The sequence below is a fragment of the Malus sylvestris genome, chromosome 7 (assembly GCF_916048215.2).
Source record: "Malus sylvestris chromosome 7, drMalSylv7.2, whole genome shotgun sequence".
Taxonomy (NCBI): Eukaryota; Viridiplantae; Streptophyta; class Magnoliopsida; order Rosales; family Rosaceae; genus Malus; species Malus sylvestris.
Genome location: NC_062266.1, coordinates 14107277 through 14131955, shown reverse-complemented (window position 1 = coordinate 14131955; position 24679 = coordinate 14107277). Strand labels below are relative to the sequence as shown.

Here is a 24679-nt window from a genome sequence, read left to right as displayed (position 1 = left end):
AATTTTATCATCTAGAACGTTTCGAGACATGTTGACCAAAAGTCAACTCTTGGTCAACGGTAGAGTCCACAACTCTACATAATTCGATTCGAAAGATCCGCCCATTGGATTTCAGATCTGTAACTTCCTAAAGTCCACATTATGCTTTTAGAACAACGTACTAATATTTCAATACGATTCAACGGTCGGATCTCCGCCAATCACGAATTCAAGTGGCGGTCGATGTTTTATTTTACTAACTTACAAATCCTATTCAGGAAGATCAGTATGTAATATTCTCGATCCATAAGTTCCTAGTGTCCTCAAATATTAGATACTATAACATATTAAAGTTTGGTGACGATCCAATGGTCGGATCGTCGATTCATTTAATGTCCAAGTGGCGGTCTCTATCAAAACTATAGTCATACGAAGAGATTTCGTCAATCAAACGTCACATATGGAATCAGGGTATCCAAATTAGTTTAGGAGAACCAATGGGGTCTCGGCCCACAGGCCGCCCCGACTAGCCGGAAAAATTCAACTATTTTAAAAAATTACCAAATTTTACAGGCAAGTATATCTCAATGAGTGGAGCAAGTTTCATGCTTGTGGCCAAGTCCAATTAGGCAGGAAACACCTTAAATCGCCTATGAACCACCGAAACCCTAGAATTGGGTGTTCTTCAATTCGGCCTCCATGCGAGCTCCGACGCCTTTACCACGACTTGGGCTTTGTTCTTGGGTTTGAGGGGAGCCTATTGGTGGCGGCGGTGGTGGTTGGGACCCTTTGGAATCGGCCAATTTCACCAGAACACCCTCGGAACTCAAGCGAGGTAGGTTTTGGGTGGAAATGGAAGAGAGAGTGGAGAGATGATGATTGGTATGATAAATTGGTCCAATTCGCTGGAAATTCAATGGAAAACCACAAGAAAATATGGAGAAAACGGGTTGGGTGGCGCGGGTTAAGGGGAACCTGATTTCCCCCTCCTTCTCACCTTCCCTCATTTCCTTCATTTCCCCATATTTGATTGGGCACTTCCTTTCCTCTCCCCTCCTCTGATTCGTCCCACTTCCCTCCTTTCTCCGATCGCTCTTCTTTTTCTTTCCCCCCTACCATCAGGCAGCCTCTCCTCATTTTTTTCTTTTCTTCTTTTTTTCTCTTTAGCTGCTAGTTGGCAGCTCTAGTTTTTATTTTATATTTTATTACAACAATACGCAATCGAGGGGCTTCTCAAAAAAACATACACCGTATATATAAATGTGTTGAAATTAATAATACAAAAATACGTACCTTTAAATAGTGAAATCCGGGGACGGGATTTCATACATTGTGGCTCAATATACCACCCCGGGGACACCACAACAGAATGGACTAGCAGAGAAAAGAAATAGAACATTGATGGGAATGGTAAGGAGCATGATTTCTAGATCCAAATTGCAAGGGTTTCTTTGGGGAGAATCTTTGAAAACTGCAAACTATATTTTGAATAGAGTTCCTTTGAAAGCAGTTCCAAAGACACCGTTTGAAATATGGACAGGTAGAAGACCTAGTTTTGATCATTTTCATGTTTGGGGTTACATAGCTAAAGCACGACTTTACAATCCAAATGAAAAGAAGTTGGATTCCATAAGCCACTCATGTTTTTTCATTGGATATTATGAAAAATCAAAAGGCTTTAAGTTCTATTGCCCTCAAGCACATACTAGAGTACAAGAAACTCACAATGTAGTGTTTATGGAGGATGAAGATGTATCAGACCTTGTTCAAGATAGTTTTGTTATTGAAGAACTTGAGCAACTAGATGGAACTTCATCATTGATGAATTATGAATTGGTTCCAAATCGCCAAAGCTACCTGCATCTACTTGTGACTCAGACCATGAGATAGATGAAACTATGATTGTGCCAGATATTCAAGAATTGTATGAACAGTTCAATTATCATAATATTCAAGTTCAAGCTCATCATACTTGAGATTTAGATCAGTTACTTGTCCAACCTTCACTGAGAAAATCTGAGAGAGTTGGAAAGCCAATTATCTCACAAGATTATGTTTATTTGTAAGAAGCTGAGTTTGATTTAGGAGACATAGATGATCCAGTGAATTGCAATCAAGCAATGCAAGGTCCTCGAGTCATTTTGTGGCAAAAAGCAATGAAGGAAGAATTGGATTCAATGTTCAAGAACAATGTCTAGACCCTCGTGGATTCTTCATCACAAATCAAGCCTATAGGATGCAAATGGGTTTATAAAACCAAAAGAGATGTTGTTGGAAGAATTGAGAGGTATAAAACTAGGTTAGTAGCAAAGGGCTTCACTCAAAGGGACGGTATAGATTACAATGATACATTTTCACTGGTTTCTTCCAAAGACTCAATGAGAGTCATCATGGCATTAACAGCTCACTTTGATTTGGAATTGCACCAAATGGATGTGAAAACAGCTTGGGGACTTATTGGAAGATATACATATATACATACATACATACATACATACATACATACACACACATATATATATATATATATGGTGTGTTAGCTTAATAAGTCAATTTATGGACTTAAGCAAGCTTCAAGACAATGGTTCCTCAAGTTCGATCAAGTAATTATTACGCAAGGGTTTACAGAAAACAAATTAGATGACTGCATCTATATTAAGTTCAAGGGCTCTAGGTTCATTTTCCTAATTCTTTGTGTTGATGATATTCTCCTTGCTAGTTCAAACAAGCAGTTACTGCAAGAAACTAAGGTTGTTCTTAGTACCAATTTTGATATGAAAGACCTAGGTGAGGCTCATTATGTTTTGGGAATCGAAATTGTGAGAGATGGAAACATAAAACTTCTTGGTTTATCTCAAAGAGGTTATATTGAAAGGGTACTGAATTGATTCAACATGGAGAATTGTAACAAAGCAGATGTTCCAGTTAACAAATAAGATAAATTCAGCAAAGATCAGTGTCCTAAGAATGAACTTGAGGTTAATCAAAGCCTTATACTTCATTAGTTGGTAGCCTTATGTATGTTAACATTTTCACAATGCCAAACTTGGCATTCATTGTTGGTTTATTATTAGGCATGCTTCAATCAAATCCAGGTAAGGCTTATTGGGGTGATGCAAAGAAAGTTTTAAGGTATTTGTAAAGAACAAAAGGGCATATGGTGGTGTATGGTTGAGAGAATTCATTGGAATTGACTGTTTTTACATATTCATACCTTGTAGCAAACAAGGATGAGAGAAAGTCCCCAGTGGCTATATATTCATGATGATTGGAGCTGTTGTTTCGTAGAGAAGTGCTAAGCAAACCATTGTATCAACATCGACAATGGAGGCTAAGTTTGTAGCATGTCTTGAAGGAATGAAGCAAGTAGTTTGGCTCAGGAACTTTTTCACTGAGATGAAGATTGTCAATTCTGTAAAGTGACATGTGAAGATGTTTTGTGAAAACAATGCTGCTGTATTTTTGTCTAAGCATAACAAAAGGACTTAAACATCTAGATTGATGAATGTTAAGCTTCTTAAGGTCATAGAAGTTGTTAAGAAAGGAGAAATAGATATAGTGTATCTGTCAACTAGTTTGATGATTGCGGATCCACTTACAAAAGCATTACCAAATAATGTGTTCAAGGGACATGTTGTCAAGATGGGAGTTTTGGAATCTTTGACAAGTGGGAGTGAGTAGTAACATGAATCTTAAAGACTACTATTGATGCCTCTTCAATAATGCTTGGTTACTGGAGCTACAGACTTTAAGATGTTTAGTTAGTTGTTGGTATGAGTTACTCAGTTAGTTTCTAGCTTGAGGTTTTCTTTTGGTTTTTCAGTTAGTGTTCAATTTTTCCTTTTGGCTGATTTATTATTCCAAAAGACTATTTTGTTTATGATATTTTGGATTGCAAGAAATCAATTTGAGATTTTGTTGACGCTTTTTAGAGAACTATTGTTCTGTTCTTTTGTAAGAATGGTGGTTGGTTAACTTTTATTAGTTGATACTCAGACTCTTGATTTTGACAGGTTAAGATTAGCTTAAATGAGTGGGGTAATATAATTTGAGATTGCTACAAGATTCACATGGTTACAAGTACAAATTGAGTGTTATGTATTCCAGAATAAATTATGTAAGTGTGCAGATGGAGTTCTGTTAGAAATGTATAGGTAGACTTGTGAGTGAAGATAATCTTAATGTTTAATTCAGACTTGGTGAACACTTCCATGTTTCAAACAAAACTGGTTGTCATGTTTCATACTCAAGTGGGATGTTTCATACTCAAGGGGGAGAATGTTAGAGTATGAGTATGAACATGACATTGGAGCCGGTTATAGTGTCCGAATGTGATATGGAGAAGTCTTGTTAATAAGCTTTAAGTAAACCTATTTCTTATAGGATTACTAGTTCTAAATGTGGTCCAAGTTTTACGGACTTATGTGTGTACTAGGAATGTGTTTATACACATGTTTGATACAAACTATGATGTTTGTGTTCTATGCTGATCTAATAAAAGATCAATAAGGAGAACATTGAGAATATAAATGTTAATCACTGCTCTCGCAATACCCTGCTCATTCTTTGTCAAAGCCTTATTGTTTGAGAGCACTCGTGGTATTGCAAAGAGAGATGGTTAACTGTTTTCATAGGGCTATCATGGCATCATTTTCATCATCTAGTGCTGCATGTATGTCTTTCATATTTATCTTTATGTTGGTAATTGATGTTCTTGTGTTTGTGACTTGTTAGCATTTCTGTGATTTTTGACTATGGTGTATTTGTATTCCTTACAAGGGCCCCTCTAAATCAACACACAACTGCCCTATGCAAACAACCTCTTTAAGACCTTAAGAATTTTATTTTCTTTTTTCCCGCCAACATATCTTCAGTTTGGATAAACAACATTGTGAAGGCAACCGGCAACATCTTGTGTTTGGATAAATAACACTGGAGCCGTAGAATCAGTCGATCGATGAGCACCTTCATTTTGGATAAATAGCACTACTTCAAGACCGACTGATTATTTATCCAAGTCTCGATCCACAAGGATTTCCGAGTCCTTATTGGAAGATGTCATTTCATCAACCTTCTCGGCGAAGTGAGGTGTTACCAAGTTACTACATTCGGCTCATTGAAAGCCGTATGTGAACTTTGTAGAACTAGCATCCTTGTCTTTAGGCTCTAGAACCTGAAGGTTGAGATGTGTTTCTTATTCGGCCGCAGTCACGAGATCAATAAGTCAGCAGCGCGCCTAACGCCACATCAACATTCATTTTACTACAGCTAACAAGTTGGCACGCCCCGCATTCGACCAAAGGACATAATTAGCCCATTAATTACTCGAGTTATGCACTACATAGGCTAGATAGTTTTTAGGATCAACAACATGTAAGGGTGTTTCGGCTTCCAATGCACTAACAAGTACCCATTAAAAGATTGAAGAATAAATCAAAGTTGACACGTTTTCACTGTGGCGTTTCATCAAACTCTTCACTGACCACCTTTGTTCTTCGTCAATTCTTCACTCTCCCTTTTCCATTCTATTCAGAGTCACAAAACGGGAACTTCTTAAAGAAGGCAAGGGTTTTTTCTTCTTTCTTTTTTTATTGTCAATTTCTTGTTTCGGATTTTTATAAACATGTTTTTCTTTTTGCTGATGAATCTGATCATGTATTTTTGTTAGTTTAACTTCATGGTTCATTATTTAGATTGTTGTGCTGAAGATGAAGATGGTTTTGTTTTTCTTTTCCGATTTTGATTATTTAATGTTAAGTGTTCTTCATGGTTACATATGATGTTCTGAACGAGGAAAGTTGAGGTTCCACCATAAAACCAATTGACAATATGGGGAGTAGCCCAACTTACTTATAAGCTCATATAAGGTCCCTTCTTCATCAATGTGAGATTCATTATCAACACACCCCTTCACATGTGGTGAATTTTCAAGCCAAACATGCGCTCTACGTCACCCCATTGTGTTGTCCATGTATTAGGCTTGAAAATTCGTGAGGGGCTTGTTGAGAATATGAATCTCACATAGATGGTAGGAGGAACCTTACTTGGGCTTATAAGAGGTTGGGCTACTCTCCATATTGCCTATTAGCTTTGTCATGGAACCTCACCTTTCTTCATTGAATTACATGACGCTTCACCAACACTTTGCGTTGTGCGTGTGGGAGTCTGTTGTGGGTCTAAGGTAGTCTAACCATATTGTTGGCTTGTATTGTGTTTGTTATTATTTCATTCAGTTTGATTTACTGATTGAATTTGGAGCCTTAATGGTAGGTAAACTAAATTTGGAAACTAAATGATGTGTCATCTATAAGAAATAAGTCAATTATCAACTTTTATGTCATTTAGTTTGCGTTACCCTACTATTTTTATTGGTTTTTTGTTATAGATGATGACTTTGGTTGAGCTTTTTGTATGAATATTATTCTGAACTTTCTGTATGAATATTATTCTATTTTACTGTATCTACTCACGTATAATATCAGGCTTACGGATCCGATTTTTCATTTTCATTTTTATTTTTTATTGGATATTGTAGAGAAAATGGAATATGAAGCGGTAACTCAACTATGCATTGGCGGATTTGGTAGGCATGTGAAGGTGAGTGATCTTGTAATGTAGTTGGAAAATAACATTGGGAGTGTAGGTATGTGGTTGAAAACTTCTTGGACCCTTGAAGACTCATTTCCAGATGTTTCAATCATTAATACTTCCAGTATTTTAGAAAGAAATGTTTATGTCATGGTGGAGCCTCATGCATTTGTGCATTTTATCATTCCTGATTCAGTGAAATATGCTATGGACGCAGCAAGACGTTCTCAACTTTTTTACAACAATAAACCGTGGAAAGTAATTTTGGGCTCTGAGAATCAATATTTCAAGGATCAAAAGTATATGCCGGTAATGATATCTGATGTACATTTTGAGATTGGAAATTTAGTCTGCCAAGATGAATTTTTTGTTGCTTGGAGAAGACCTCCTCATGCTGTTGATGAATTTTTTGTTGCTTGGAGAGGACCTCCTTGTGCTACTGTCTTTATTGTGGTTTGTCTTGTTGGAACGTGCAAATTTTGTTTTACCACTACATTTTCATTTAAAGGGACAGGGAAGCATGCAGTAATCAAATGTGATTTTATGGTACAGTTCTTGGTAAGAGACATTTCTGAAATCCAGCAATACACATACCACAAGTCATGTAATTTTGTTACTGCTGGTTTTGTTGAAATGTCCCACATCGACCATATCAATGACAAAAATAAGAGTTTAAATAGCCTAACCTCATTCCAACTAATACCGAGACCTTTTGTGATAAAACCTCACACCTGAAGGATTGTGCAGGTGGTAATTACCAAGTTGGGGACAATATCGGTGTTGTTGGAAATGGGCCGTATGACCCGTTTCTCTGATAATTCTACATGGTATCAGAACCAATGAGCGGGCCCGTACCGTACTGCCACGTGATGGGTGGGTCCCCTTGGCCTCGCGCTATGATGGTGGGTCCCTTGGCCCCGCGTGTAAGGTAAGTCCCCTTGGCTCCACATGGTTATCGATGTGTGGATCTTCCACATGTGACCTGTTAATTGGGTCTCACATGAGAAGGCGTGTTGAAATGTCCCACATTGACCTTATCAATAACAAAAAGAAGAGTTTAAATACTCTAATCTCACTCCAACTAATACCGAGACCTTTTGTGATAAAACATCACACCTGACAGATTGTGCAGGTGGTAATTACCAAGTTGGGGACAATATCGGTGTTGTTGGAAGTGGGCAGTATGGCCGTTTCTCTTGATAATTCTACAGCCTTCATCACCCTTAGTTTCATATAGAACTGCTGATGATGACATTGTCGAACCATTCCCATATGATCTGTCAGATGATGATGATCCTTGGATTAGGACCAGAGAGTTTACTCCTAGTGGGGCTATTGGCGTTGCAATTTTTACAAAGTTTCAATACCCACCCGACATGGTGCAAAGTTAAACAAGGTCATGAGTTATTTTAGAGAACACATGGTGGTGGAGATTTGCTTAAGATAGCCTCCTAAGGTTCGGGATGAACCTAATTTTGGAATGCCTGCTCCTGATCCTTTCTTCTGTATTCATTACAAGGATGATATTTCCTTTGAGGCAATGTTCTTGGTTAATGCAGAATGCACAAAAGCATTTTTAATCAGCACCAGTTGTCAGATTGTTTCTTTGATTTACTGATGAGCCAACCAAAATATGTCAATGTGGCTGCATTGAAGCACTTGCGCACTTACAACCACCCAGAATTTGATGCTGTAAGACACTTAAAGTTGTCCAAGATTGGTTGCTGAAGAATCCTATGCTTTTCAAGGATCCTAAGCATTTGGACGACGTTTTTTAAGTTAGGGGGTTGGTTATCACACCAACTAAAGCCTATTGTCTTGGGCCAGAGGTTGGACTTTCAAATAAGGTTCTTAAAAAATATAAGGAAGTTGCTGATCATTTTTTAAGGGTTATCTTTATGGACGAAGATATGCAGACAATCAACTCCCTTGTTCTGAGGTCGGAGTGTTTGAAATGGTACCAGGCATGGTGTTTAGGTTGATAATTTTTTATAAAGGTTGAAACTTTCAGTAGTAGTTTGAAGAAATCTGTATTTTTTCAAGAGAGAGAGAGTGGGGAGCAAGAGTCTGTGTTTTTCATTAATTAGAACAAAAGAGATTACAAGGACTATATTCCTCACAGCTGGTCAAAAACAAATCCTACACTCTAGAGACCTAGAACTCATCTCCGACCATTAATGGTCATCGGAGGATATCATCCATCCACTTGGAAGAAGATGAGGAAGCATAGTACAATTAAAAAGATAAGAACACCAGCTGTATTCTTTCTAAAACTGGAAATGAAACTAGCCATTGTAATTTGAATCTAATGGCTTCTTCTAAATTAGCAAGTTCTTCATTTCTTCAAAACTTATCAGCTTCCTTTCGATTTCAACTGCAGGTTTAGCTTCTGCAGATTAACTCCAAGGCTAGTAGGCAGCTTAATTCTCAACAGCTTCTCCTAAGCTGCTTACTAGCTTAACTCCTAACTTCATCCTCATGTAATTGAATCGATCCTTAGGCAAGGCTTTTGTAAATATATCTGCCAACTGTCCTTCACTTCTGCAGCAGTTCACATCAATGGATCCTTGCTGCAATGCTTCCCGAATAAAGTGATATTTCCTGTTTATATGTCTGGTTCTCTGATGAAAGACCGGATTTTTTACCATCGATATTGCTGACATGTTGTCACAAAACAATGGTGTTGCTTCGGTTTACATTTCACCAAAATCATCCAACACAAACCTTAACCAGATAGCGTGAGCTGTTGCCTCAGCTGCTAAGACATACTCTGCTTCTGCAGTTGACAATGCAATTGTGTTTTGCTTGACTGAGGCCCATGAAAATGTACCACTACCAAAGCTGAATGCATACCCAGATGTGCTCCTACTTTCATCTTCACTGCCAGCCCAATCTGAGTCACAAAATCCAATCAAAACAGTATCCTTGTCCCTTGTAAATTCAATGTCATAGCTGAAAGTACCTTAAATGTATCTGAGAACTCTTTTAGCTATTCCCATGTGCTTCTTCGTGGGACCATGCATGAATCTTGATAGCAAACTGGCAGCATACATTATATCAGGCCTGGTTGCAGTTAAATATAACAGACTGCCAACAATTTTCCTAAACAAACCTTCATCAGCCAACTCATTTCCATCAACTTTCTTCAGTTTCTCACCAGTGGGTAGAGGAATTGTCATTGACTTACAATCCTCTAGGCCAAACTTTACGAGTAAAGACTTTGCATACTTGCTTTGATGAATAAAAACCCTTTTTATCAGTTTGTAGAACTCTCATTCCTAAGAAATGATGTAAGAGTCCTAAATCAGTCATCTCATATTTTTGCATCATGTCTCTTTTAAACTCATTGAACAATGTATTGCTGCTTCCAATGTACACTATATCATCAACATATATAGAGACTATGATCAGATTTCCTTCTTCATCAGTTCTGGTATATAAGGTAGCCTCACTGGTGCTCATTTTGAAATTGCAACTAGTGAGATAAGTGTCAATCTCACTGTACCAGGCTCTAGGAGCCTGCTTCAAACCATAGAGAGTCTTCTTTAACTTATAGACCTTGTGACTTGCATTTTCAACTTCAAAACCCTCTGGTTGCTCAGTGTAAACCTCCTCCTCAAGTACTTCATTCAAGAAGGCTGACTTAACATCTAATTGGAACAGCTTACAACCCTTTTGTGTTGCAAGTGCAATCAAGGTTCTAATTGTATCTAACCTTGGCACTGGGGCAAATGTTTCATTATAATCAATACCAGGTTTCTGGGCATACCCTTTTGCCACAAACCTAGCCTTATGTTATTGAACTGTTCCATCCAGATTCAACTTGGTTTTGAACACCCATTTGACTCCTATGATTGGTTTGTCTGCAGGCCTTTCCACCAGCTCCCAAGTTCCATTATTTTCAATAGTTTCAATCTCAGCTTCCATTGCTTCCTTCCATGCTTTGTCTTCAATAGCATCATGATAGGTTTCAGGTTCAATAATGGTCATATGACATCTTGCATAGATGTCCTCCAAGCTTCTCAGCTTTACTGGTGTATTACTTGGTGTTAAACCTTGACTGGTACTGGCAATGTTGCTTCCAGGGACATATTCATCATCTGAGACTAATTGAATGAGATTTGGAGAGTCAATGATGTGAGTTTCATGAGGGGATTCTTCAGTTTCAATTATCTCAGAATTTTCATTTCCAATGGTGAGAGGCATGTAGACAGTTTCATCTTGCTTGCTTTCCCAATTCCAGGACTTGTTCTCATCGAATACAACACTTCTTGAGAGTATGATCTTCTTAGTTTGAAGATTATAGATCATGTAGCCTTTCTGACAACTGCCATACCCCATAAAGATTCCCTTGCTTGCTTTGTCATCAAATTTCTATCTAAGATTTGATGGACTGTGACTGTAACAGATACTTCCAAACACTCTTAGATGTTTTACACCTGGTTTTCTCCCTATGAAAGCTTGAAATGGTGTTTTGTCTTAGACTGCAGTGGTATAACACCTATTTTGCAGATACACTGCAGTGCCAACTGCTTCAGCCCAAAACTTGGCAGGAATTTTCTTCTCAGACATCATTGATCTTGCCATTTCTCCAATGGTTCTATTTCTTCTCTCAGCAACCCCATTTTGCTGAGGTGAGTAGGCAATAGTCAGTTGACTCTCCATGCCAAGATCACTGCAATACTCAAGGAATTCATGTGAGGTGTATTCTCCACCTCTGTCACTTCTTAGTTTCTTCAATTTGAATCCACTTTGAAGTTCAACAAATGCTTTGAATTTTTTGAACACATTTATCACATCTGACTTATTTCTGAGGAAATATACCCAACACATCCTTGAGTAATCATCAATGAATGGGATGAAGTATTTGTTCCCTCCAATGGACTCATTTTGCATTGGACCACATACATCCGTGTGCACCAATTCAAGTAGATTGTTTGCTCTCCAAGGTTTCTCATTCTCAAATGGTTCTCTGTGACTTTTACCATACACACAGCTTTCACATACTCCTTCTTTTTCTGAGAAATCAGGTAAACCCAACACCATTTGTGTTTGCTGTATTTTCTTCATGCTAGTAAAGTTCAAATGGCCCAATCTTCTATGCCAAACCCATTGATCTTCTTGTATTGCTGCTTTCCTTGCCACTGAGTTGACAGATTCCATGGACAATGGAAAACATCTATTTCCAGTCATTGCAACTTTAGCAACAACATTATCAAGACTACTATCATCACATATTAATGCATAGTTTCCTCCAAATAGAATGTAGTACCCATGCTCCATCATTTGCCCTATGCTCAGCAGATTTTCATCTAATCCAGGAACTAACAGCACTTCATTTATGTACCTTCTCCCTTTTCGTGTCTTAACTACAAGTGTCCCTTTTCCTGTGGCTTGAACAAGGTCTCCAGTACCCATTTTTACTTTGTAGGTCACTGACTTATCAAGGTTAATCAATAAGGACTCTTGAGAGGTCATGTGGTTGCTGCATGCACTATCCACAAACCACACAGACTTGCTTGATGCAATTGAACTTGCATGACAAGCATAGAACATGGTTGCTGTGATTGCATCTTCTTCCTTTGCACAGTTTGCAACTTGTTTACCATTGTCACAATCCTTAGTTAAGTGACCAAATCGATTGCACCTTCCACACTTGGCTTTTCCTTTATATCTGCACACACCAAAATGGTATTTCTCACAGACTTGGCACTGAGGTTTTACACCACTTTGACTATTACTCCCTTGCTTGTTCTGTGGATTGGATTTATTGTTCCAGTTTCCCGCAAAGTTGTTGTTCCAGCTTGAACCACTGGTATTGTTCCAGTTTCCATTTTGAGACCAATTTTTTCCCTTCTTATATTGACTCCATTTTGGATTTGTCTTGTACTGAGACCCTTTGAAATTTCCAGTGCTATTTCCATTTCCTCTAACTTTAAGACTGTTGAAAGCCCTCTCAGTACCTGTGTATTTATCTCTTTCATCATGCAAATCTTCTCTTTTATCATAGACTTTCACTGAAGCTAGGACTTCCTCAACTCTAATAGTGTCTAGATCTCTGGTTTCTTCAATGATTGACACTATGGACTTATTTCTCCTACTTAGACTCATCAACAGCTTTTGAACAATTCTTTTCTCTGTTACATCTTCTCCTAGAGATTTCAAGTTGTTTACTATCTCAAAGAACCGAGCCAGGTAGTCATCCAAAGATTCAACATCATTCATCCTTAGATATTCAAAATCAGCTCTAATGGCTTGTAATTTCACAGCTCTTACCTTTTTATCTCCTCTGAACTCTCTTCTCAGGATGTCCCAAGCACCTTTTGCAGTCTTCTCATTCCGAATTCTAGGAAAAAGTTCATCAATGATTGCTCCTTGAATGAGACTTAGAGCCTTGGCATTCTTGATCTTTTTCTCCTTTGAGACAACTGGTCCTTCAACTGGAATGTGCTCTGACTCGCTTTCTCCTTCATCCTCAGAAACTTCCTCTCTGGGAGTTTGTTGTTCAGCAAGGCCAGCTTCAACCACATCTCATGGATCATAGGCTATGAGAATGGTTTCCATTTTCACGGTCCAAAAATCGTAGTTTGAGCCATTAAATTGTGGTGTTCGTAAATCACCACCGGATGAGCTTGATCCAGCCATCTTCTCAGGTAACACAGCTCAAATGGTTATAAAGGTACCACCTTTAAGGTTTTCTGAATTTTTTTTTTTAATGGATCTCTCTCACAGTATCACGCCATTTCTTCGGAATCAGACCTAGTGCTCTGATACCATGTTTGAAATTGTACCAGGCATGGTGTTTAGGTTGATAATTTTTTATAAAGGTTGAAACTTTCAGTAGTAGTTTGAAGAAATCTGTGTTTTTTCAAGAGAGAGAGAGTGGGGAGCAAGAGTCTGTGTTTTTCATTAATTAGAACAAAAGAGATTACAAGGACTATATTCCTCACAGCTGGTCAAAAACAGATCCTACACTCTAGAGACCTAGAACTCATCTCCGGCCATTAATGGTTATCGGAGGATATCATCCATTCACTTGGAAGAAGATGAGGAAGCATAGTACAATTAAAAAGATAAGAACACCAGCTGTAATCTTTCTAAAACTGGAAATGAAACTAGCCGTTGTAATTTGAATCTAACGGCTCCTTCTAAATTAGCAAGTTCTTCATTTCTTCAAAACTTCTCAGCTTCCTTTCGATTTCAACTGCAGGTTTAGCTTCTGCAGATTAACTCCAAGGCTAGTAGGTAGCTTAATTCTCAACACGGAGGGTGCTCCTATTTTGAAGGAAATTATGGCAGCAAACCCCTCTGCTCAGGAAACAAATGTATTCAGAAGGATGCATGCCATTTTGACTGAAGGCTTTTACTTGTGTGGTCGTATGTACTCTTTCTTCGGCTTCTCATTCAATCATTTGAGCAAAACCGTTCTGCCTGGTTTTTTGCTGAAGGCATGAATATTACCATCTGTGACATCAAAAGTTGGATGGGCCAATACTTTCCGTCTACATCTGCAACAACACCTTTCAATGGGATTGGTAAGATTGCTCCTGCCCTGGCAATGAAAGTTACTCTTTCAGTGTTTTACTTAGAAATTTTTGTATTAACCCGTTAGATACGTTGCTTACCTACCATTAACAAACAGGTTCATGTCAACAGTGACAAGCTTCTGATGTGGAACCTTTCAGTGTACGGAAAACTATCAAGTTGAAGCAAACATGGCCGACATTTTGCTATTGAATCAGTAACGTCCATGTGCATCGTGCAACATTATGAATTTTGATGTTTAAAATCTCAACATTATACTTAAGGGAACTACTATGCCCATTGTGCGACGTTATGAAAAGTGATTCTAATTACTCCCTTGTGCAAACTGATTCTAAATATCATTTTACGAAAAATGATTCTTAATATCATTTTATGATAATTAATTTTGTTATGATAACTGATTCTGAATACCATTTTCTGAAAACGGATTATACATTATATATCTGTACAAGGTAACAAAACTGATCTAATAATAGCTTCCAAAAAAATTAAAATAATCCATGTATTTAACTTTAATCTTTCCCGGGCCCCACGGCCTTTTTTTTTTTTTTTTGAAGAACGGCCCAAATTTGTTTTTACCAAAGTTTTTATGATTGTTTGTAGAATCCCTTCTGCAAAGCTTCCCTGTCCCTTCACTAATCTGAAAAGCTGTCTCCTATTATGTTTTTAACTTTAGTCTAATCCGTGAGCCCATGTGTTTTACTTCTACAGTAGCAGGATCTGATTCTTAGAGCACTTCTAGTGATGAGCTTTATATGAGGTTGAAAAAATGGCGAATATAACTCATTTTAAGGTTTTGAAGAATTTTTGGACTTTATAAAATAATCTCTTGTGAGAACCTATATTTTGAAAATATATTTATCTAAAAATATTATTCATAAGATTAATTTTGATTTTTTTTCAATTACTACATTTTAAACGCATGATTTTCTTTCCAACCTTATTCCTATTTTTTTTTATGACGTTGTTCTAGATGTGCCCAATAAGCACCCTAGTTGTTGACTGTTGGGAGCTACAATCTAGGCGTGGCGTGAAATGATTTAGGATTGAATTAGAGCTACTTGTGAGCAGTCTTGCGGCTGTACGTGGCAAATGAGATGTCAAGGTGTTTATCATGCAATTGACACCGCTTGCATGCATAAACTTGGCCTTTACGCTTTCGGATTTGGTGGTAATCTCGCCATTTTGTCAACCAATCATGGACTAGTTTCTAGCCTCCACTTTTCCTATAAATAGGAGAGCATCTCCACTTTTCCTATATACATTGGGTCCCTTTACAATAGGTTCTAGTTAACAGTTTCTCTTCTTGTTGAGTCTTCTTTCACGCCTTCTTGCTGTTTAACTCTGTTTCTTTGCTGCTTAACTCTCTCTTTCTCCAACTACAATACCGTAACACAAGTACTCATGTCGCAGATGCATTTCTTGTTGCCGCATGAGATTCTCGACCCCACATTAATCCAGAAACTAAAGCCAAGACAGTGCAACACAAGTACTAATGTCGCAGATGCGTTTGTTGTTGCTGCATGAGATTCTCCATCCCACATTAATCCCAGAAACCAAAGCCAATAACCACAGTGCAACACAAATATGCAAGCCACAAATGCGTTTGTCGTATATGATTCTGATGATGTTGATGACAGTAATTCTTCACTGTCATTCTCGAAATCTGATTATTATGATGAAGATGATGAGAATGTGTAGATTTTTATGTTCAAAAATATATGTCTTTCGTATGTGTTAAGAGTTAACAACTAACTCATATATATGAGTAGTAAAGAACCGGTTACAACCACCCATCCCTATACAAAACTCTTGGGACAACACAAAGATAAAAAACTGAGAGGACTTATAATACTAACAGCTCCATAACCTTCTCCATGCTGCCCGTGCTTGTCTTTGTCGAAGACCACACATAATGTGAAGATAGAAAGCTGACAGGACAAGAATATATGCTGCCCGTGCTGCATGTGCTTGAGTTTATTGTACAATATTCAAGAGTTGCTGCCCGTGCTTGTCTTTGTCGAAGACCACACATGATGTGGAGATAGAAAGCTGACAGAACAAGAATATATGTTGCCCGTGCTGCATGTGCTTGAGTTTATTATACAATATTCAATGTCCATACTTCTTGGTTCCAACACCCCCCCTCAAGCTGGATCAAGGGGATTTATTGAGCCAAGCTTGCCCAGAAGACGATGAAACTGAGCAGATGGTAGTGCTTTGGTGAATAAGTCAGCCAATTGATCATAACTACGAGTGAACACAGTGTGAATGACCTGAGATTGAACCTGAGATCGAACAAAATGACAATCCACCTCTATATGCTTCGTTCTTTCATGAAAGACAGGATTAGCAGCAATGTGCATGGCTGCTTGATTGTCACACATAAGTGGTATGGAGTTGGAACAATGAAACCCTAGATCAGATAGAAGACCTTTGAGCCAAATAAGCTCACATGCAGTGGCTGCCATTGCACGATACTCAGCTTCTGCACTAGACCGAGCAATGACCTGTTGCTTCTTGCTTTTCCAAGTTACAATATTGCCTCCAACAAACGTGCAATAGCCTGTTGTGGACCTTCTATCAATGGCATTGCCTGCCCAATCAGCATCAGTGTAACCACTTATGCTTGTGGATTGGTTATTTTGCATGAGAATTCCCCGTCCAATGGACCCTTTAAGATAACGAAGGATCCGTTTGACAATGTTGAGATGATCAACGGTGGGAGAATGCATAAATTGACTAACTATGCCCACTGCATAGGTGATATCAGGACGAGTAATGGTGAGGTAAATTAACTTACCAACCAGTCTTTGATAATAACTCACATTATGAAGAGCTTCCCCATACATAGTAAGCTTGAGCTTGCTGTCAATTGGAGAGGTTGCAGGTTTGCAATCAAGAAGATTTGTCTCCTTGAGAAGATCAGTTACATATTTTCTTTGATTTAGGAATAGTCCTTTGGATGAGGTAGCCATTTCTATGCCAAGAAAATACTTAAGCCTCCCAAGGTCTTTGATGGCAAAGGTCTCTTGTAGAGATTGCTTTAAGGCTGCAATCTCAGTTTCACTTTCACCTGTGATTATGAGATCATCCACATAGATAAGAATCATCAATCTTCCTCGCATTCCTGTTCGAACAAATAGAGAGGAATCTGCATTGCTTCTAAGAAAACCAGCCCTTTCCAACACTGAGCTGAGCTTGGCGTACCAAGCTCTTGGAGATTGCTTTAAACCGTAAATAGCCTTGTGAAGTTTGCAGACCATACCATTTTGGGCTTGAATATAACCTGGTGGAGGTTGCATGTACACTTCCTCTTGTAATTCTCCATGTAGAAATGCATTTTTTACATCCATTTGATACAAGGACCAACCAGAATTAACTGCCACAGACAAGAGAACTCTGACAGTGTTCATCTTGGCTACTGGTGCAAAGGTTTCTTTGTAATCCACTCCAAAAGTTTGAGTGAATCCACGTGCAACGAGTCTGGCTTTGTGCCTTTCAATTGAGCCGTCAGCTTTGAATTTTACCTTGAAGATCCACCTGCTGCCAACAGCCTTTTTTCCAGGTGGTAAATGAACAAGACTCCAGGTTTTGTTGTCACTCAAGGCTTCTAATTCCTCTGACATTGCCTTCCTCCACTTAGATGATTGGTTTGCCTCCTGAAAGGTGCTAGGTTCAACATTATTTTCAACTTCAGTGAGAAATGCACTGTGAGACTTTGAGAAACAGTTGTAATTGAGAGTTTTAGTGTGAGGATGCCGTGAGGCATAAGTAACATAGTCCATCATCTTAGCTGGTGGCTGTCTTGTTCGAATGGGATATCTCCTAGCTTCTAGAAGTGGTGTTGTTGGTAGAGAAGGGCTTGGGTCTGTCTGAGCTTCACTTGTATGCTCACTGATAGATTGAGAGTGTAGTTGGCCCACACTTGGAATCAAGTCATCTTGAACTCCTTCAATGATTTGACCATTGTTGATGTGATCCTCTGCTAGTGTATCATGGTCAGTGACTCTTGGTAAGGGAAGCAAATCACTCAAGGTCTCATTCTCATTAATATAAGTCTCATTGCTTTTATAGTAGGGCATTGTTTCATCAAAACGAACATCCCTTGACACAATACATTTCTTTGTGATAGGGTCAACACATTTGTATCCCTTCTGAGTTGGTGAGTACCCAACAAAAATGCACTTCACTGCTCTAGCTTCCAATTTATCACGATGAGGTGCTTGCACATGGACAAAGCAGCTGCAACCAAACGTTTTAAGATGCGCCAAGTTGACTGCCCTATTGTTTAGAGTTTCATGTGGAGTTTTGAACCCCAATACTTTACTTGGAAGTCTATTAATTATATAGGTAGCAGTGAGAACAGCATGTGACCAATATCTTTTGGGAACATTCATATGCAGCATTAGAGATCGAGTTTTTTCAAGCAGATCTCTATTCTTCCTTTCTGAGACCCCATTTTGTTGGGGTGTCCCTACACAACTGGTTTGGTGAACAATCCCTTGTGAACTCAAGTACTGAATCATGTTATTGGACAGAAACTCAGTGCCATTATCTGACCTAAGCACCTTAATATTTGAGTTGTATTGAGTTTGTACAAGTTTATGGAAGTCTTTAAATATGCAGAAACCCTCACTTTTTGATTTCATAAGGTATAGAAAGGTAGTACGAGTGAAATCATCAACAAATATGACAAAATATTTGTAACCATCCATTGATTCAATTGTAGGTCCCCAAACATCCGTGTGTACTAACTCGAATGGTTTACATGTCTTAAAAACAGAAGTGACAAAAGGTAGTCTGACTGACTTTGAAAAATGACATGTTTCACACTCAAAGGGTGATTGACAAAAACCGGGAAACAATTTTGACAAAACAAGTTCAGATGGGTGAGCAAGTCTTTGGTGCCAAAGTTGTTGATGTTCAAAATACTTGGTTCCAGCTTGAAACGCTTTAGGCATGACTGAGTTTTTGCACAGGTAGTAGAGACCATTAAGGAAGAACCCTTCACCAATCACTTTCTTGGTGATGACATCCTGAAAAACGACGTTGTTTGGTGAGAAAATGACATGGCAGTTTAGGGAGCTTGTTATCTTTCCTACTGAAAGTAATTGAAAAGGAAATGAGGGAACATATAGGGCTAATGACTCATTATTGTTTGTGAGTATACTAGCTTTTCCCTTACCCAAAACTGACACATTTTTTCCATTTGCAACTGACACTAGTGAGGGGTTTTTGAATGCTTGAAAATTATGCAGATTTGAAAGTTTGTTTGTCATGTGATCAGTGGCACCTGAGTCAATTATCCAACAATCATATTCAGTGCTTGTTTGTAATGCAGTGGAGAAAGCATTGAGAATACCTGAAACCTCTCCTTGTTCTGCAGATTTGTTATTGGCAAGAAATCCTGCAAACTGCCCCAGCATGGCAGCGTGTTCTCCATCCTCCTTTTGTAAGTTTGATGCAGTATTCCCATGATCCTTGGTTTGCAAGTACGCAACAAATTCTTTTATAAGTGTCACAGGACTTGTAGTGAAGTCCATGGATCCAAAAGAACCCCCAGAGGTGACATTTGCTGCATGATGACTCTTGAAATGGCTTGTTTGTGAAGGTTTTGATGGAATCATCTTCCCATCTTTGGTAAATTTGGGCTTTAACTCGGGATGAAGGATCCAACACTTTTCTTCCACGTGACCAACACCATTACAGTAGGTACACTTGAGATGGGAATTCTTACCTTTGTATATTTTGTGGTTTACAACATAGGCTAGAGCTTCAGTTGGCCTTGAGCTAGACTCACCATTCATGGCTTTCTTCCTAGCTTCTTCACGTTGGACAATACCACACACACTTTTGAATGTTGGCAGTTCTTGACTCATAAGTATATGGCTTCTGAGATCCTCGTACTCAGAACTTAAGCTTCCCAAGAGTTGGTATATCTTATCTTCCTCCCCTCTCTTTAGTAGCGTATTTGCATCTGTGGTGTGTGGAAGATACATATCCAGTTCATTCCACATGGTTTTGAGCCTGCCAAGGTGTTGTACAAAGGACTTCCCATTTTGTTGAATGCATGCAATGTCTTTCTTCAGTTGGAACACCCTTGCATAATTGTTTTGATTTCCATACATGTCCTTCACCGAGTTCCACAAATCTTGTGAGGACTCTGAGTAGCTAAAAATTTCTGCAACATGCTTCTCCATAGTATTGAGAAGTAAGGACATGACGAATTGATCTTTGCAGAGCCAAGTCTCATAGGTTGGTGAGGTGATATCAGGAGCTTCGATGCTTCCATTTATAAAACCAATTTTTCCTTTTCCTCCTAGAGCAAGTGAAACTGCACGAGACCAAGGTAGGTAGTTGAACTCATTCAGCAAGGCTGAACACAAACGCTGATTGGTGTTAACCTCAGTGTCTGAAAAATTTGAACAAGAATTACGGGAGGTTTTATCCTCAACATTTACTGAATCTTCTTCAGCCATGGCTCAAGGTTGAAGGAGAGAAGCAGCGGAAAGAAATGGCCAGAGACAGGTTAAAGAAGGACCCGCTCTGATACCATGTAGATTTTTATGTTCAAAAATATATGTCTTTCGTATGTGTTAAGAGTTAACAACTAACTCATATATATGAGTAGTAAAGAACCGGTTACAACCACCCATCCCTATACAAAACTCTTGGGACAACACAAAGATAAAAAACTGAGAGGACTTATAATACTAACAGCTCCATAACCTTCTCCATGCTGCCCGTGCTTGTCTTTGTCGAAGACCACACATAATGTGAAGATAGAAAGCTGACAGGACAAGAATATATGCTGCCCGTGCTGCATGTGCTTGAGTTTATTGTACAATATTCAAGAGTTGCTGCCCGTGCTTGTCTTTGTCGAAGACCACACATGATGTGGAGATAGAAAGCTGACAGAACAAGAATATATGCTGCCCGTGCTGCATGTGCTTGAGTTTATTATACAATATTCAATGTCCATACTTCTTGGTTCCAACAGAATGATAGTGATTCCTTACTGTCACTATATGTGCACAGAAGCGCTAGTCCCAAAAGATAACCTTGATCAACTTTGCATGGGATTTAATAAACCTTCAAACGATATTTCCAGTACCACATACGAATAAGAACTTGAATCCAATAGCTGGAAAAGCGATTGTTTCACTTTGCTTTTGGATGATTCAAACTCTACCCATTATCAAGATCATGATCAAGATAAAGACTCTCATATTCCACTCTCTCCGCCGCGATTTACTTTCTACTTTGATTGCAATTTGTGTTTGAAATTGGCACAAGATCCAATTGTGACTTCTTGCGGGCATTACTGCTGACCTCTGTCTCTACACTTCGTTGAACATCTGCAGCTTTTCAAAGGAGTGTCGTGTTTGCAAGAGTAAGCTGACTGATTCATTGATCACTCCTATTTACTGCAGCAAAGTCCTCAGTTTTTTGCCACCAGGACCAACGAGGCTTCATCCTCTCGATTAAAGCAGCAAAAATATTATTTACTTAATTAGTTTATTATGTAATTCTTTTTACTAGTTGATGTAGATGCAATTACTGTTAAGCTCAGAAAGAAGCTAGATTCTGTACTCTGTAAGTAGTATGCTAGCTGAACCAACTTTCAATATCTTTACAAATCACTTCGTTAGTTCACTCCCTAATATTTTGCTGCTTCTTTCTTTTTGTTTTATGTTTTTGTTGAATTTGCAGTCTCTTTTCACTTACAAGTAAGAATTCTCATGTTCAACTCTCATAAGTGGCAAGTGTCGATGCAAATTTCTGCCTTCTTCAGTCTTGACAAAAATGCACCTACAAAATAATCAACATCCTTGATCAAAGACCTAAGCCTCACGAGCCCGCAAGGTGTGGAGGGGGCGGTTAGGCCAATGGATCTTCAATGCCTAAGTTAGTTTCTCTGAAAAAAGTAAGTGTTTAGGGCTTTTAGGAGTAGCAAAAGCTTACCGAAATATAGTAGAGATGAAGGTATTTATAGGAGGAGGGACCGGCCATGGTGTTAGGGTTTTACCCTTCACATGGCAGCATTCTATTGGCCCTAGTTTATAGATAAAATATTCTCAAGATATTAAATAGGAAATAATATCTTGAGATAATGGTGTAAATATCTCTAATTGATTTAAATAGTGATTACTTAGTTGAATGGAGTCAATCTTCAATTGTGAATGTATTAAAAATAGGATTTGGGTAATTAATCCTTATTTGTAATGCTTTGACTTTTCCTTGTCATGGGCAGGTGAACTGTGGCCAATTGTATCCAGCTGCTTGGACCTTTAGGAGTGTTGAGCAGGGCATGGGAGTATCTGAGAAGTCTGCTCATTTAATGAAGGCAATCTGGTTTTTCTGAAGCAAAAGTCCACTTGCCGCCTCTATGATTTTTGAAATTATTTTAAGCTCCACAAATGCCCCCACACATTCTAGGCTACATGTAGAAAATGGGCAATTGGTGTAGAAGTCCTAAGCTGCATGGGTGTGTAGAGTTGTTTTCCAATTTGATGTAGATCTCCTTCTTTGACTTGGAGATAGACTCTTCTAGGAAAAGGAAACCAATTTCCCCCAATACCTATTAATTCTGCCTTAAGCAGGGGATTAAATAAATTTGGAGAACAATCTTCATTCCAACAAGGAAGAGAGAAATTAGAGGAAATTTATTCTCCCTCCCCTAACTATCTTCTTCTCTTGCCCTTGCAAATAGTCATTTCTCGTGGTTCTTCTTCTTTGTGCTGCACCAAGGTATGAAAAAGGTAATTTTCTCTGTCTTTTTGGGTGGTGCTGCCGCGGGGCAGTCGTTGGGGTCGTGCTACTAAGGACAGTCGTCGACATGCAAGGGCCAAAAGTTGGCTCGGTGTGGGTCGAAGAGGTGGCATAGTAGAGGCCACGAGTTGGGCTGCTCAACTCAACTGGAGCCAAAGATAGCTATGTAGTTGAGGTTACGACTTGAGGCGCTAGGGCACAATGCAAAGTGAACCATGGGGCTCGAGCTCCCTCTAGGGGCCTGAATCTGACATGGGCTAGTCAGGTGTGTCGTGTGGTGTGGAGCAACTGAGTTATCACCATAGGTTGCTCGACTCCTTGAGAAAATGTGATCATAAGTGGTGTTTGCTTCATCTTAGGTCAATTTTTACAATTTTGGCTATGTAGACCATATCTAGGGTAGGCTGTCAAATTATGAATTTTCCGAGAAGGACTTCGAGACTTTCTTCATTTCTTTAGTTGATCTGATTGACTTCTCGTTTAAGGTTGCCTTTGGTAGAGCAGCTGAGGGTTTGGTAGAGGCGGTTGAGGATGAGATGATGGAAGCTTTGGCTGTTAAGAGTGGTGTGCTTGCTAAAGGCGTGGCAGTCGAGAAACCAATGATTATGTAAGCTGCTAATGAGTAGTCTTTTTGCTTAAACTTAGGAATTTTCTTATTTTCCTTTTCGTTCTGCTTTATTTGAACCTTGTTGGCCTTCAAGCTGATTTATCAATTTGCTACAAATTTAATAAACAATTTTCCTTGCTTTGCTTCATCCTTGCTATTTCGCGATATCTTTTGCAAAACTTTACTGCAAGACAGTCAGCTGGGCAAGCTACTTCGAGGAAGCAGTCGATCCCAACTCATCAGTTAGGTTTTAGTTTTAGCTTCGGGGCTTCAGGAGCCTTGCCTGCTTGAGGCGACTTGCAAAAATTTTTCGTAGGACGGGCTGCTGGGTTAGCTACTTCAATGAAACAGTCGATCCCACATCATCACTTTAGGCTTTAGTCTTGGTTTTGATGCTCAATGAGCTTTACGTGCAAGAGAAAATATGCTAAGTTTCTAACTTATAGAGCCGGCGGCCACACTTGTGGCTTTCGTAGAAAGCAGACAAGTCCGCATAGCTGCTATAGTTGTGAATCTCGGCTTTAACAGCTTCATGAGCCTTGGCCTTCCCAAGGCATGTTGTGAAATTTCTAACTTATAGAGCCAGTGGCCATACACATGCTTTTCGTATAAAATAGAGGAATCCACGTAGCCACTGTAGTTATACATTTCAGCTTTAACTCTTGTAAAACTTAAATCATAACCCGTCAGTCAGAAGTGCTACTTTTAAATAAGCAGGTAGGTCCGTGTAGTCATAGTAGGTGTAAGTCTCGGTTTACAGATTACCAAGGGTAGCCAGTCATTGGGTTATCGGCCAGGTGTCTTCCTTAAGAAGCAAACGACTTGCATGACCACTTTAGGCATTAGCCCTAGCTTTCAGAGGCGTTGTATGTGAAATCGTAACTCAGTGGCCGTATCCTTCCGAGTTGCTGGCCCCTTGATCTTCTAAGTTACACCCAGCTCGATACAGATCTCTTGGGCAACAATTGAAACTGATTATGCAAGTTGCTTGACTAGTATTACAACACTTTATATCTGAGTTACATTCATGAAGATTGTACGTCGTGGGCATACCATCTAGTCACGTGAATCTTTCATAGGCAGGGATCCTGCACTTAGCGTCTTTTATGGTTAAAGACCTAGGTTCCCGCAGAATTGAATCATTCAATCGGCTAAGTCTTTTTAGGAAAAAATTTATTGTGGCCA

The 24679-nt window shown here is 38.9% G+C and overlaps 1 protein-coding gene and 1 pseudogene across 9 annotated transcripts in view; one reads left to right on the top strand and one right to left on the bottom strand.

Moving 5' to 3' along the window:
• LOC126628584 (methionine aminopeptidase 1A-like) overlaps positions 1 to 24679 on the bottom strand; it is a 93509-nt gene that overhangs the window by 55159 nt on the left and 13671 nt on the right. The window lies entirely within an intron of this gene.
• Positions 6520 to 14179, top strand: LOC126630113 (RNA-dependent RNA polymerase 6-like; annotated as a pseudogene).